Source organism: Convolutriloba macropyga, chromosome 7, assembly GCF_964194025.1.
Source record: "Convolutriloba macropyga chromosome 7, txConMacr16.3, whole genome shotgun sequence".
Classification (NCBI taxonomy): Eukaryota; Metazoa; Xenacoelomorpha; order Acoela; family Convolutidae; genus Convolutriloba; species Convolutriloba macropyga.
Genome location: NC_134474.1, coordinates 45,538,367 through 45,554,243, shown reverse-complemented (window position 1 = coordinate 45,554,243; position 15,877 = coordinate 45,538,367). Strand labels below are relative to the sequence as shown.

Sequence of the window (15,877 nt, the reverse complement as noted above, 5' to 3'; positions counted from 1 at the left end):
GGTTGATGCTAAAAGACTGATTGGTACTGCTTCCATTCAGGTTTCTTCTCTGAGGGTTGGTTTGGTTTTGACCGTTGAAGGATTGCCCGTAGCGGCTGTTTGAAATCTTATTCTTCAGGCCTTTTGTCTGAAAATTGTTGATCGTATTTTCAACCGCTGTCTTTTTGTTTGACGAACCAGTAGGCTGATGTTCTTGTTCGTTTTCTGTTGCAAACGCTGCTGTTGGACGTTTGATTTGTTTTGGTGGGTCAAGCAATGTTGTATGATGGAAACCACTGAATACTTGTCATCGTTTAGTTGACGGACATGTCTGTTTGCAGTGTTTACTGCTAAGACAATTCGTACACAAACTGTTTTTGCTAACAATGCTGTATCTCTCACTAGGGGGACAAAGCTTGTATTCAGGGCAAACTGCAAGGCTGTGATTATTTTTGCATTTTTCGCAAGATCTGTTTGCGTTGAAACTCTTCGGGGAAGAATTGGTTGACTGCGGCTGCAGACTCTGTTGCAATTGATGCTTTTAGTTCCTGTCCTGATTAACAACTAGAGAGTTTAAAAGCTGTGATGTATAGTTTCCGTAAGCTGTACTAGCGTTGACGTTTGAGCTTCCAAACTTTTACGAATTGGGGAATATGTTTCTCATGGGGTTTTCCCGGTTAACTTTATCATAAACTTGAGCTTGAAGTTCTAACCACTGTTGGAATTCTGCAAGTGATGGGTCAGAGACTCAGCGAGACAGTGCTCGGTCCACTTAATGATGAGGTTGTGTGGAACCTTTTCATTGGCTTTTTTCAATAGCGTTGTTGATTGAAGGTCTGCTATAAAACCAAGGTATTGGAATGCCTGAACAAGCGTTTTCAAAAAGGACGAAAAAGCAATAAAACTTTGCGTGTTCTGATGATTGACTTGCCAATTTTCTAGTTGGTTGATAAAGGCATTAACCACGATGGTTAGGTCACCGAAGTGATTTAACAGCTCGTTTAAGGCTTTCTGGTAATACGACGGGTCGCAAGATTACGCGTGTATCAAGTCTTTGGCTTTTTCTGACACAGAATTCTGTAGATACGTTTTTCGGTGTGTATCTGTGATTGTTGTATTATGGTGGATCATACTGTAGAAATTGTTAATACATTCATGGAAGTTTTCAAAAAGGACGAAAAAGCAATAAAACTTTGCGTGTTCTGATGATTGACTTGCCAATTTTCTAGTTGGTTGATAAAGGCATTAACCACGATGGTTCGGTCACCGAAGTGATTTAACAGCTCGTTTAAAGCTTTCTGGTAATACGACGGGTCGCAAGATTACGCGTGTATCAAGTCTTTGGCTTTTCCTGACACAGAATTCTGTAGATGCGTTTTTCGGTGTGTATCTGTGATTGTTGTATTATGGTGGATCATACTGTAGAAATTGTTAATACATTCATGGAAGTGTAGAGGATCTCCATTAAAAGTTTGTAACTTTATTGGAGGTAATATAAAAGAATGTTTATAATCAAGATTTCTCAATTGTGTAACACGGTCGAAATATGCTTTTGATGCACTGGCGTGTGAGTTGTCCACAATTAAATTGCTTGGCTCATTGTTTGGGTGACAAAATTGATTTTGTCTTGCGTTGTTTTGTGTCTGTGAGTCAACGAAATTTGGTAAGTTTGCACCGACGGGCATTGAAGATGCTGGAAAGTCAGGGGCAGTTTGACGTTGATAATTTTGAAGATTGTCAGGCAAAACTGTTGGTTGTGAGCGAAGTTGAGCCACAGGTTGTTCAACTCTGAGTAGGAAGTAATGAAAATTGTAAAGGGGTTTTATTAGGAAACTGATTGTGGCTTTTTGGAAACAAACTTCTTTTGAGCTGCTGAAACAGTTGAGGATTCTGTTTTTCAGTAGGAAGAACAACATTTTTTTGTTGGTTTACTTGCTCAGCATTCGTTGCATATGTGTACTGCGGATTTTGTAATTGAAGGTCTTCCGCAACAACACTTGACTGATTTTTTGTCGGCTGCGGGCAACTATTTGCATTTGTTGCAAATTGAGTGGGGTTCTGACTTCCTGAGTTGAAGTTCTTGCTTGGGCTGCAAAGATTCCCTGATTTCCCTGACTCTAAACGTAAAACCTCAGCGATTAAAATCTGACAGACCTTTCCGTAAATTTATAAGAAGCAAATTTCTTTTTGTTTTCTTTTCAGGAGTTCTTTTTTTGTGGGCTAAAACCTGATAACTTGTTTTAAATGCGATGCGTGTAGGCAACAAGGGCTACGAGAAGAACACAAAAGGTGGAAGAACTTTAATAAACCACAAGAAGCTTGAAAAATTTGTAGAATTTGTAACTTTCTTCTTTTCTAAAAACTTTTCTTTTCTCCGACTCTTTGTTAATCTGAATGATCTTGTGGTGCTTCTATTGCCCTCCGAAAGCAGGACGTTAGACCAATTTTTCGCTTATGTCTAGATTTTCAAAGCATTGATTGAGATGACGTCTGAGATCTCTTGTTTTGAAAAAAAAATCAAATATCGGTAACTTCTGAAATCGTTATTTTCTTCTTCTCAGTACGGTAACTTCCGAAACCATAAAGCTAAGGGACTTTGCAGACGGCAATGTCTGTGACCGAGGACTTCTGCAAAAAATGGGTTTATTCATAAATCAATGTTTGCTCTTTTTTGTTTTCTGGTGGCTATAGCAAGAATTACCGTATCATGGGACTGGATGTAATCATCCATATGAAAGTGACTTTTGATGGCTCTGACTGCTTCGGGATATTTAACTCCGTTTTTGTCAACGCAATGAATCGAAACCTAGATCGCGCAGTATGGGGAGCAGGTAGCATAAGAAATTAGTTTTGTAAAATTGAAATTTTCCATTGAAATTAATTGAGTCTTTCGTTATCTCGATAAACTTTTGATCAAGAGGAGATGAAGGCTTGCTGTCTGGTTGAATTCATTCGGATTCAATTCTCCAGAACTGTTGAACTAATTCGTCTAGCTCGGGTTCGTCCATTCGATTCCTTGAAACTTGAAAGGTGAAGGCTTTGTTTGACAGATTGGAGGATTTAGGATGGTTGTTTGTGAAAGTATTTTCGTATTCACCGGCTGGTGTCCAACCTAACTTAGTTTTGACACCAAACGGTTGATGTTGATTTCCTTGAATGACATGAGTGGGATAGGTGAATGCAACGGCGTTAACGCCAAGGAGGGCGCCGATTTTGCCACCGGCAATATAAGGAAAGTCAATATGGCGTAGGTTGTTAAAGGCATCGTAAATTTGATTCAATTGGAAAACATTTGCAGCACTGACATTTAAAGATGGTGTGCTGTATGCTCGGGAGAGTTCAAAGGAAATCTCTAATGATTTGCAAGGAGTAATGGTGACCGGTTCGTTTATTTTAGAGAGAGTCGTATTATTTTCAGTGTTAAGAACTGAAAAGGAACTGATTGTTGGGATTCGCAAGGAAGCTCAAGATACTCTGAAATGGCATACAGATCAAAACTACTTTGACTACCAGGACCAATTAAGGCATATGTATCGAAGGCTTTATTTCCTTTCAGAAATGAAACGGGGATGAGTTGAAGCTTCTTATACCAATTTTTTGGTGCATCGGGACTCTGGTTGATGCTAAAGGACTGATTGGTACCGCTTCCATTCAGGTTTCGTCTTTGAGGGTTGGTTTGGTTTTGACTGTTGAAGGATTGCCCGTCGCGGCTGTTTGAAATCTCATTCTTCAGGCCTTTTGTCTGAAAATTGTTGATCATATTTTCAACCTTGTCTTGTTGTTTGACGAACCAGTAGGCTAATGTTCTTGTGCGTTTTCTGTTGAAAAAGCTGCTGTTGGACGTTTGATTTGTTTTGCTGGGTCATGCAATGTTGTATGATGGAAACCACTGCCGTCTTGGCATCGTTTAATTGACGGACATGTCTGTTTGCAGTGTTTACTGCAAAGACAATTCGTACAAAAACTGTTTTTGCTAACAATGCTGTATCTCTCACTAGGGGGACAAAGCTGATATTCAGGGCAAACTGCAAGGCAGTAATGTGTATATGGTGGCCTCCGGGCCCCCGAGCCATGGAGACATATACATATTCGGAAAATAAACCAAGTCGTCTGCTATTTAATTTCCCTGTTTTTTACACTACTACATATTCACTCTATATTCACTTCTTATACAATTAAAAACTATCAATTCTTGTCTCACTTAGTGCAAACCACTAGTACAGAGTTAAGCTGGTAATTAACCATTATCAGACGGATAGTTCGGGTTCTATCCCCACCGACTCCGGTGGACGTATCCCAGTACTAGTATAAAACTACGAAGCACGTAAAACCAAATTGCGAAAAAACTTGAACAAAAAATGAAAATATTAAAATAATTAAAATTTTCATATATTCCCCAAATCAATATTTAACCAATCTTAAACTAAAACTTCCTGTCTCACTTGGCGTAGTGGTTAAATCATCGAGTCTAGTTAAGTTGCTTTAGCAAACGGAAGGTTTGGGGTTCCTTCCTCACTGACTCCAGTGAACGTCCCCCGATAGGCGATGCCGCCTTTTAGGATTCTGATGAAAAAAAAACTATGAAACTAAGTGAGATAAAAAAAAACAAAAAAAACCAAATTCACAGTTCTTAAAAAGGATCAGTGAAACTGCTTCGCAGATGATCCCTGCTGTGAGACTGTATATGGGACACACTGTGATGGGTATACAGTCAAAAACACTGAGATCGGTGGAAACACAGTGATAAGTGTTTTTTTTTCAATGTCTTCTTGAATATTCTCTCTATATTCTCTCTATATTGGATCAATAATTAATCAGAAATTATTTTAAATTAAAAATAAGATATAAAAATTAAAAAATTAAAGCAAAATTTACATTTCACTCTTTAAGAGCGATTCACTCTTATTCGGAATGATCCCCCAGTAGAGAATATCGCTCTTTTCACTCTTAAGGAGTGATTCCCTTTTTTTATATTTTTTATACTTTTATTTCAAATTATCTATACTTTTCAATAAATTTATATTTTCTTTTACTTTTTCTTTATTTATTCCATTGTTAATAAGAAATAATACAAAATCATAATATTTACATGAGCAGTCCTCTTCATTTTGTCTAATGGCTAAAGTACTTTCAGTTCTAGAACTTTGTTTTTCGGTCAGATTTCTACTAAATCCTTTAGTTAATTCTACACCTGGATGCTGTTTCTTTACATGGGCTCGTATCCCATCATATCTCACAATAGAAGCACAATATGGACAATTAACTTTAGCTGAAGTACAACTTCTACATGTATACTTACTCTCATCAAAATCAGTTAGTGGTTTTATATAATTACATTTATTACAATTTCTGATCTGCGGGGCAGTTGGGGTACCAAGGACTTCGTCCCTTTCACTGATTAAAACTTCTGAGTTATAGTTAGGGTTAGGATTAGGGTTAGGGTTAGGATTAGGGTTAGGGTTAAGGTTAGGGACTGAGTTATAGTTAGGGTTAGGGTCTGAGTTAGAACTGGTGTTATAACTAGAATCAGAACCAGAACCAGAACTAGAGCTAGAACAAGAACCAGAACTAGAGTTAGAGCTAGAGCTAGAACTTGAGCTAGAACCAGAACCAGAACTAGAGCTAGATTCATTTTTTAAAGAACAACCCCATGGAGAAAAATCATTAGCACAAATAGCACTTATTTTTATATTACCACATATACATTTATCAATTTTATCTTTATGACATGATTCGTAAAGATATTTTAAACAAGCAATGTTTCCACATTTGTAGTTACACTCTAAACATTTTATAACCATTTATAATAGGTAGATATTTGACTAACTTTTAGTTAAATATTTAGCCAATATCTCAATTAAATCTTTAGTATTATCTTTAGATGTGATACAGTCTACTAAATATTTATTTCCTAACGTTTTGAGTGTATTAGTTTTACATCTTCCATCTAAAATCAATTCAAGGTCTAATTCTTTTTTATCTCTAACAAAGTTTATAATCTCTTCTCTAAATTCTTCATTATTTTTATATAGATCGGTTAAAAAACTTCCTCCTCTTTTATTCAAAATCCCCGTCTTTTCATTGACGAAGTTAAAGTTACATTGATCAATGTAACTGTTTTGCTGATTTATATGTTCTTCTTGTAGGTCACGCAGATCTTCTCCAAATCCAACATTAATCAAAGTGTTTGCCCTATTCAACATAGTACTCGCTGCAGTTGCCACATGTCCGGCATTTCTTACTGTTATATCAGGACTCATGAAATTATATATCATTAAACCTGAACTTATAATACCTAAAATAGTTGAAAATAATCTAAGACCATTTGCTTTAACCACTTCCTGAGTAAAAACATCATTCTGTATTTTAATACCTTTTAATGTAAGAAGTTTATTAAAATAAAACTGATAATTATCATGACTAATAGTATTTCTATCTGTTGCATTTATCATGAGTGGTTTCATATATGCTATAAGTTTATTTATATCTTCTCTTCCTAACTCATCTTTTAAACTGAGAGCTTTTAAATCAAGGAAACCAACTCTTGAATCATATATCATTGTTCTATTACTATTAATAATAATAAAAGTATTTTCTTTCTTATTATATTTAATTATACCATAACGAAGTTCATCTGACATTCCGTCTGTACAATTATAATGGTTACTATTTAACTCATTAATTGTTTTACTAAAGTCATGTTCACATTTATATATCTCATTAAAGTTTTTAAATAGATCAGATCCATTATAAGTTGTTAAATAAATAGTATCACAACTCATTCTTGCTGTATTATTTATTTGAGCTGGTTTATGACACATTACAATCATTTGAATTTTATAATGTCTACCTTCAGTAAAATAATAGTCTATATCCCTATTTAACTTATCACCCATATCATCAAGTACTATTACACAATTTCGAAATTTTTGCATATTGTTTTTTGAGATCATATTCATATCACATTTATTAAATCCAGTATAAAACTTATTAGTCCCGGGATTTATCCAGTCTCTGTCATCTTTACACACTATAACTATATTTTGATCTTGATTTTGATTTTGTTTTTGATCTTGATTTTGATCTTGATTTTGATTTTGATCTTGATCTTGATTTTGATCTTGATTTTGATTTTGATCCTGATCGGTGTAACCACTTCGCGGATCTTGATTTTGGACTGAGTATAATTTTAAGTATTGTCTAACAAAATATGTTTTACCCGTACCAGTTCCACCATAGACAATTGTGTGTAATGGTGACTTTTCATATTCAAATCTAACTAGACTCCTATTCATAAATCCACCAAAGCTTTCTTCTAGTTTTGCATATTTACTCGGTATTGAATCATATACTATAAAACAAAATATAATTAAGAAAATAAAAATTATAACCACGCTACCTGTCTCCATTTTTATAAATGAAAACATAGATAAATATAGACATAATTAGACTTATAATAAGACTTATAATTAGACTTATAATTAAACTTATAATTAGACTTATGGGTCTTCGACCATCCGTGTAACGGTTCCACCGATGCTTCGCAATAATTAGAGTTATAATTAAACATTAATAATATTTATAAGAAAATGCTTATCCTAACTTTTGAGGAATTCAATAATAATTTTAATATTGATAATAGTGCTATGAGTGATATCAGAATAAAAGATATAGGTAAAGATATAAGTCTAACACCAATTGAAATTGTAATGAGAGATCAGACTCCAAATAACATAAGTGAACCCAGCTCCAACATTATTGTAAATTTACATCCAACTGAAGGTACACATTGGGTTTTAGTTATAAGAAGAGAAGGTGGTCCAGTGTATTACTTTGATAGTTTTGTTTTAGAAACTCCCCCATTATTCTTAGAAGAATATGTCAATCTAGGCTCTAATGAAAGAATACAACAATATGATGAATCTTATTGTGGGGCTTATTGTTTATACATGATCTATCTTATTGATAGAGGATTTAGAATTAACAATGCTTTGAATATTCTAGTTAATCAATGTAAATATCCAGGAATGTATAATGAGTGTTTTTGTTTAGGTTGTAGTGAAGATCTACGAAGTAGCTTTGCTAATAAGGTTGATGATAATGCTAATGATCTACGAAGTAGCTTTGCTAATAATGTTAATCAGGGAACCTGCTTCACAGATGATAATGTTAATGATAATGATAATGATAATGATATTGATAATGATAACTTTAGCTGAAGTACAACTTCTACATGTATACTTACTCTCATCAAAATCAGTTAGTGGTTTTATATAATTACATTTATTACAATTTCTGATCTGCGGGGCAGTTGGGGTACCAAGGACTTCGTCCCTTTCACTGATTAAAACTTCTGAGTTATAGTTAGGGTTAGGATTAGGGTTAGGGTTAGGATTAGGGTTAGGGTTAAGGTTAGGGACTGAGTTATAGTTAGGGTTAGGGTCTGAGTTAGAACTGGTGTTATAACTAGAATCAGAACCAGAACCAGAACTAGAGCTAGAACAAGAACCAGAACTAGAGTTAGAGCTAGAGCTAGAACTTGAGCTAGAACCAGAACCAGAACTAGAGCTAGATTCATTTTTTAAAGAACAACCCCATGGAGAAAAATCATTAGCACAAATAGCACTTATTTTTATATTACCACATATACATTTATCAATTTTATCTTTATGACATGATTCGTAAAGATATTTTAAACAAGCAATGTTTCCACATTTGTAGTTACACTCTAAACATTTTATAACCATTTATAATAGGTAGATATTTGACTAACTTTTAGTTAAATATTTAGCCAATATCTCAATTAAATCTTTAGTATTATCTTTAGATGTGATACAGTCTACTAAATATTTATTTCCTAACGTTTTGAGTGTATTAGTTTTACATCTTCCATCTAAAATCAATTCAAGGTCTAATTCTTTTTTATCTCTAACAAAGTTTATAATCTCTTCTCTAAATTCTTCATTATTTTTATATAGATCGGTTAAAAAACTTCCTCCTCTTTTATTCAAAATCCCCGTCTTTTCATTGACGAAGTTAAAGTTACATTGATCAATGTAACTGTTTTGCTGATTTATATGTTCTTCTTGTAGGTCACGCAGATCTTCTCCAAATCCAACATTAATCAAAGTGTTTGCCCTATTCAACATAGTACTCGCTGCAGTTGCCACATGTCCGGCATTTCTTACTGTTATATCAGGACTCATGAAATTATATATCATTAAACCTGAACTTATAATACCTAAAATAGTTGAAAATAATCTAAGACCATTTGCTTTAACCACTTCCTGAGTAAAAACATCATTCTGTATTTTAATACCTTTTAATGTAAGAAGTTTATTAAAATAAAACTGATAATTATCATGACTAATAGTATTTCTATCTGTTGCATTTATCATGAGTGGTTTCATATATGCTATAAGTTTATTTATATCTTCTCTTCCTAACTCATCTTTTAAACTGAGAGCTTTTAAATCAAGGAAACCAACTCTTGAATCATATATCATTGTTCTATTACTATTAATAATAATAAAAGTATTTTCTTTCTTATTATATTTAATTATACCATAACGAAGTTCATCTGACATTCCGTCTGTACAATTATAATGGTTACTATTTAACTCATTAATTGTTTTACTAAAGTCATGTTCACATTTATATATCTCATTAAAGTTTTTAAATAGATCAGATCCATTATAAGTTGTTAAATAAATAGTATCACAACTCATTCTTGCTGTATTATTTATTTGAGCTGGTTTATGACACATTACAATCATTTGAATTTTATAATGTCTACCTTCAGTAAAATAATAGTCTATATCCCTATTTAACTTATCACCCATATCATCAAGTACTATTACACAATTTCGAAATTTTTGCATATTGTTTTTTGAGATCATATTCATATCACATTTATTAAATCCAGTATAAAACTTATTAGTCTCGGGATTTATCCAGTCTCTGTCATCTTTACACACTATAACTATATTTTGATCTTGATTTTGATTTTGTTTTTGATCTTGATTTTGATCTTGATTTTGATTTTGATCTTGATCTTGATTTTGATCTTGATTTTGATTTTGATCCTGATCGGTGTAACCACTTCGCGGATCTTGATTTTGGACTGAGTATAATTTTAAGTATTGTCTAACAAAATATGTTTTACCCGTACCAGTTCCACCATAGACAATTGTGTGTAATGGTGACTTTTCATATTCAAATCTAACTAGACTCCTATTCATAAATCCACCAAAGCTTTCTTCTAGTTTTGCATATTTACTCGGTATTGAATCATATACTATAAAACAAAATATAATTAAGAAAATAAAAATTATAACCACGCTACCTGTCTCCATTTTTATAAATGAAAACATAGATAAATATAGACATAATTAGACTTATAATAAGACTTATAATTAGACTTATAATTAAACTTATAATTAGACTTATGGGTCTTCGACCATCCGTGTAACGGTTCCACCGATGCTTCGCAATAATTAGAGTTATAATTAAACATTAATAATATTTATAAGAAAATGCTTATCCTAACTTTTGAGGAATTCAATAATAATTTTAATATTGATAATAGTGCTATGAGTGATATCAGAATAAAAGATATAGGTAAAGATATAAGTCTAACACCAATTGAAATTGTAATGAGAGATCAGACTCCAAATAACATAAGTGAACCCAGCTCCAACATTATTGTAAATTTACATCCAACTGAAGGTACACATTGGGTTTTAGTTATAAGAAGAGAAGGTGGTCCAGTGTATTACTTTGATAGTTTTGTTTTAGAAACTCCCCCATTATTCTTAGAAGAATATGTCAATCTAGGCTCTAATGAAAGAATACAACAATATGATGAATCTTATTGTGGGGCTTATTGTTTATACATGATCTATCTTATTGATAGAGGATTTAGAATTAACAATGCTTTGAATATTCTAGTTAATCAATGTAAATATCCAGGAATGTATAATGAGTGTTTTTGTTTAGGTTGTAGTGAAGATCTACGAAGTAGCTTTGCTAATAAGGTTGATGATAATGCTAATGATCTACGAAGTAGCTTTGCTAATAATGTTAATCAGGGAACCTGCTTCACAGATGATAATGTTAATGATAATGATAATGATAATGATATTGATAATGATAATGATAATGATATTGATAATGATAATGATAAAGATAATGATAGTGATATTGTCATTGATAAAGATCTACGAAGTAGCTTTGCTAATAATGAAGATGATAATGATAACGTTAATGATACTGTTAATGATAACGATAATGATAATGATAATTTTATATATCAGGGGACCTGCTTTGCTGATCTATTTGATGAAAAATATCAAAGGAGTAAATCTAATAGGAATAGCAATAGTAATAGTCCTACTAATAATTTATCTGTAAACATAAATGATGATCTACAGTCATGGCTAAATGATGATGATATAATTACTGAAGCTGAATTCCCAGATAACTTTAGATGTATAATATCTGGTCCTAGTGAATGTGGTAAGACATTCTTATTGAAAAAACTAATTCTAGCTAGTACATATTTTGATAAGCTATACATCATTGGACCTACTGGTGATCAGTACCATGGTATAGAAAGAATAAACCCAAAAGCAAATGTAGAATTTATTAAAGATATAAAAGATTTACCATCTCCTGATAAACTACCCAAAGATTTAAAGAAACTAATGATATTCGATGATGTTAGAGCCAAAGAACCAATTATTAATGAACACTTTTGTAGTGGTAGACATAATAATTGTAATATGATATATCTTAATCAAAACCTGTTCTCTCTGGATAGGCAGAGTGTTAGAGAGAACTGTAATCTATTTATTTTATTTGAACAGAGAGGTAAAACCCTCATATCTATATATCAAGATTTCTTTAATAATGTGGAACTTAGTTATAAAGATTTTGCTAATATATGTAATAAGGTATGGAAAGAGCCTTATAATTACATTGTCATTGATATAACTAAAAATATAAATATTAATGGTAAACTAAGAATTAATTGGGATCGGAGAGTTTTGTAGTTTAGTTTAAGTGTAAGTCTAAGTCTAAGTCTAAATCTATGACTATGTCTAAGCCTAAGTCTAAGTAAAGTCTAAGTCTAAGTCTGTAACTAAATCAAACAGACCTTCGGTCTGCTAACTATATTAGATGTAAAGTAAAACTTAATACATCACCATTAAAGTCTATAGGTCTTCCATGCTCATCTTTAATATGAAACTCTATATATTCTATTCTATCTTTAGGTACATTTTGATATAAGATATTAGTTGGTATAATATTTATCAAGTAACTGGTGGTTCAGTTAGATTAAAAGTATATAATATGTCTGTATCCTTACCATTATCTTTAACACCGGATATCACATTACAATGAATGTTAATATTACTAAAACCCATAATATCAACAATTTTCTGAGATGTATATTTACCTTTATTATAAACTATTTTTCTAAATCCTAGTAAGGGGGCTATTGAATTTTCTATGTCAAAGTTAATTGCACCTTGTTTTACTTCCATTAAACTTTTCATTGTATTCTTATCAATTTCTATTATAACGTTACCATTAGTTTCTTCTTTTATTAATTCTGCTATTTCATATAATTCATATGCACCTGGTGTAATACCTAAAAGACGGGTATTTGACCATGTTTCACCTTGGGTATCAAATATGAGTTGATTGTTCATTCTATTCACATTAAACACTGAGTTATAAACTGATAATCTAATTAAACCTAATTTTGTTTTATTAAGTATAGGTTCACTAAAGTTAAACTTTTCTGTTGGCTTTATCATTCTAAAGTTAAGTGTGTGTTCTTTCTTAGTTTTAGTTAAAGCTTCATGTATCTTTTGTAGTTCCCATAAGATTAAATTGTCTGTCATTTTTTTATATTCAAATATAAGATTATATTTCTAGTTATAATTATCTGCGAAGCAGGTTCCCTGATAGCTTTGGTTATGGTGAAACATCTGTGAAGCCCCATAGTCATAGTTATAGTCATAGCTATAGTTATAATTATAGTTAAACTTTTTGGTTTATAAAAATGGATTTTAATTTGGATGCAACTTATGGTTATAATAATGATATACACAAAAGTAAGATTATAAAGTATAAACCAAATAATCTGGCAACAATGAATACAATCAATACTAACATTAATATTATACTCAATAGAGAAGAGAATCATTTAAATATACACGATTCATATCTAGAGATAGAGTTTGTTGTATCAGATGATGCTGGGTGTATTTGCTAATAATGCTAATATTAGATTAGTTAATTATGGTATGATGGCATTGTTTAGTTCAGTTAAACTTGAAACTAGTGGTGGTAGGACCATTGAATATATAGATCATTGTCATCCTAATCTATTGATGTATAAGTTATTAACTAGTACTGATGATGAATATGAGAGTGGTTTTGTTAGAAATCAAGGTAATAGAGATAGTCAACTTAAAGGTGACCATATTGCTGCAGAACGAGGTCATTTGTGTATGATGGTTAAGATGAGTGATCTATTTGGTTTTGTGAATGATTTAAAAAAGATTATATATGGTTTAGGATTTAAACTAATATTAAAACGAAATAATAATGATAGAGCTCTATATAGAATTAATGCTGGTGCTGATGCAGTAGCTAATGATGGTAATATAGAAATTAGAGATATATCATGGTGTGTGCCTAGTATTGATCCTAGTAATGACAATAGAATTATTGTACAGAAAGGATTAAATAAAAAGAATAATATAGACTTCGGTTATTATGAAAGAAAAACATTTTATAAGAACGTACCTAATGCTACTAATTTCTTGTTTGATCTAGGTATGGAAAGTGGTATGGAAAGACCACAATATATAATAGTTGGTTTTGAAAATAATAATGTTAATGAACAAACTCATGATGCAAGTACCTTTCGTATAATGAATGTTACTGAATGTTATTGTAAGATTGGTAGTGAGTTTTATCCCGAAGATAGAATGAATATTAATTATGGCACTAATAATTATAATGAGGCTTTTAAAGAGATTGTTAGCTTTAATAAAGATTATAATGGGCTACCATATAATATAAAACCGTATATAAATCATAGAACATTCAAAAGTAGTTATAGAATATATGTATTTGATACTAGATATCAAAGTGATCATATAGGTCCACAACCAATACAACTTAATTTTAAATTTAGTGCTGCAGCTGCCGATGTTATATGTCATGCATTAGTATTAACTAGAAAGGTTATTAGTGTTAGTAGTGATGGTAATAAGATGGTTGATATAATCTCGTAGAGATTAAAGGCCGGAGGCCTATCATATCATAGATATAATTATAATTGAAGTCCTTATCATTGTTTCCTACTAGTCTTAACAAAACCTTTAGCATAAATAGTATCTAATTTCTTTTTATTCTCTAGAGATAAGCCTCTAGCTTCAAGTTTAGTTTGTGGTTTGGGTTTAATCTTAGGCTTAGTCTTCGAGCTTCGCTCGCTGGTGAAACCCGTACGCTTAGTCTTAACAACAAAAGGATTATACTTTTTAACTTCCATTATTTTTTATATATAGAAATGAGTCTTTTAAATAAGTTCAAAACCAATTCATATCGTGTTGGTGGCAGACATTATAGTTGCACTAATAACATAAGAGGAGTTATCTCAGCCAAAGGAACTAAGATGTTAAAAGGTAATTGTGTTGAGTGTAATAGAAATAAATCAATGACAGTATCTGATGCAACAATAGAAGCAGAGGGATTGAAAGATTTCTTTAAAAGTGTTGGTAGAGCTACAGTTAACTTTGGAAAGAAAGTTGCTAATAATCCAATAAGAGCATTAGAGATTGCAAGTAAAATAGGAACTGCAGCGGCATCTAGAAACCCTAGAGCTGCTTTATAAGCCACACCTGATTTAATTAAATTTGCAACTACTGGTGAAGGTATAAAGGTAGTACAAAAAGGAAGAGATTTATACTTAGGTACAAAGAAAAGATAATTATTTGATTATGATTATATTTATGTTTATGTTTATGATTACGATTACCGGTAAATATTTATACTAATATTATTATTACTAAAGACATTGTTATTACTAAACACTAATAACTTTAGTTTAAAAAAACACTTAATTTATTTTTCTTGTTCTTCTTATAATCCTCATATACCTTGACTAATTCATTATATTCATCCTTATCTATTTTATTATCATTCATTGATTTAGTATATAGTTTATTAAATTTATCACTAAACTGTTTAGCTAGAATATACATTTGTGAATACTTTATAATTTTATTTCTTATTTTAGTATTAATTGTTTTTGATAATGAACCACAAACAGTTGCTGTAGCAAAAGCTGTGGGTATAGAATAAGGTAATCCTATACCTGTTAATGCAACTGATGTTGTTGTTGCTGTTGTCGCAATTGATGATAATAGTATTTCTGTTATCTCAGCTACGTTAATATAATTTTTATATCTACTTAACTTCTTATCATAATTATTAGTTTCAGTTTCATAATAATTTCTAATATCTTTTATAATGTTAATATTGTTGTTAAATTTATTATTAGCTTGAATCTTTTCATTTATCAACCGTTCTGATACTGATGATAAATCTGGATACAGTAAGCTCTCACTCGGTGCTGTTGGCTGACTCATTTTCATTAGTAAAAAAACTTTCTATTTCTTTCGTTATATCTTCTTGTTTAAATCCATAATGCATCTCAAGTCTATCTTGCTCTTTATTATCAAGTAACTTACTTCATAAAAGTATAGAAATTATATATTGTACTATAACACCTCTAAGAGATTTATTGTATTCTTTCATTTCCCTTAGACCATTAGTAAACATATCATCTAAATGTATGTTAGTAATATTTTGATTA

General features: G+C 31.6%; 1 protein-coding gene across 1 annotated transcript in view; it reads left to right on the top strand.

Annotated features, from left to right (window-relative positions):
* Positions 1-15,877, top strand: part of LOC142342913 (uncharacterized) — a 486,697-nt gene that overhangs the window by 329,253 nt on the left and 141,567 nt on the right. The window lies entirely within an intron of this gene.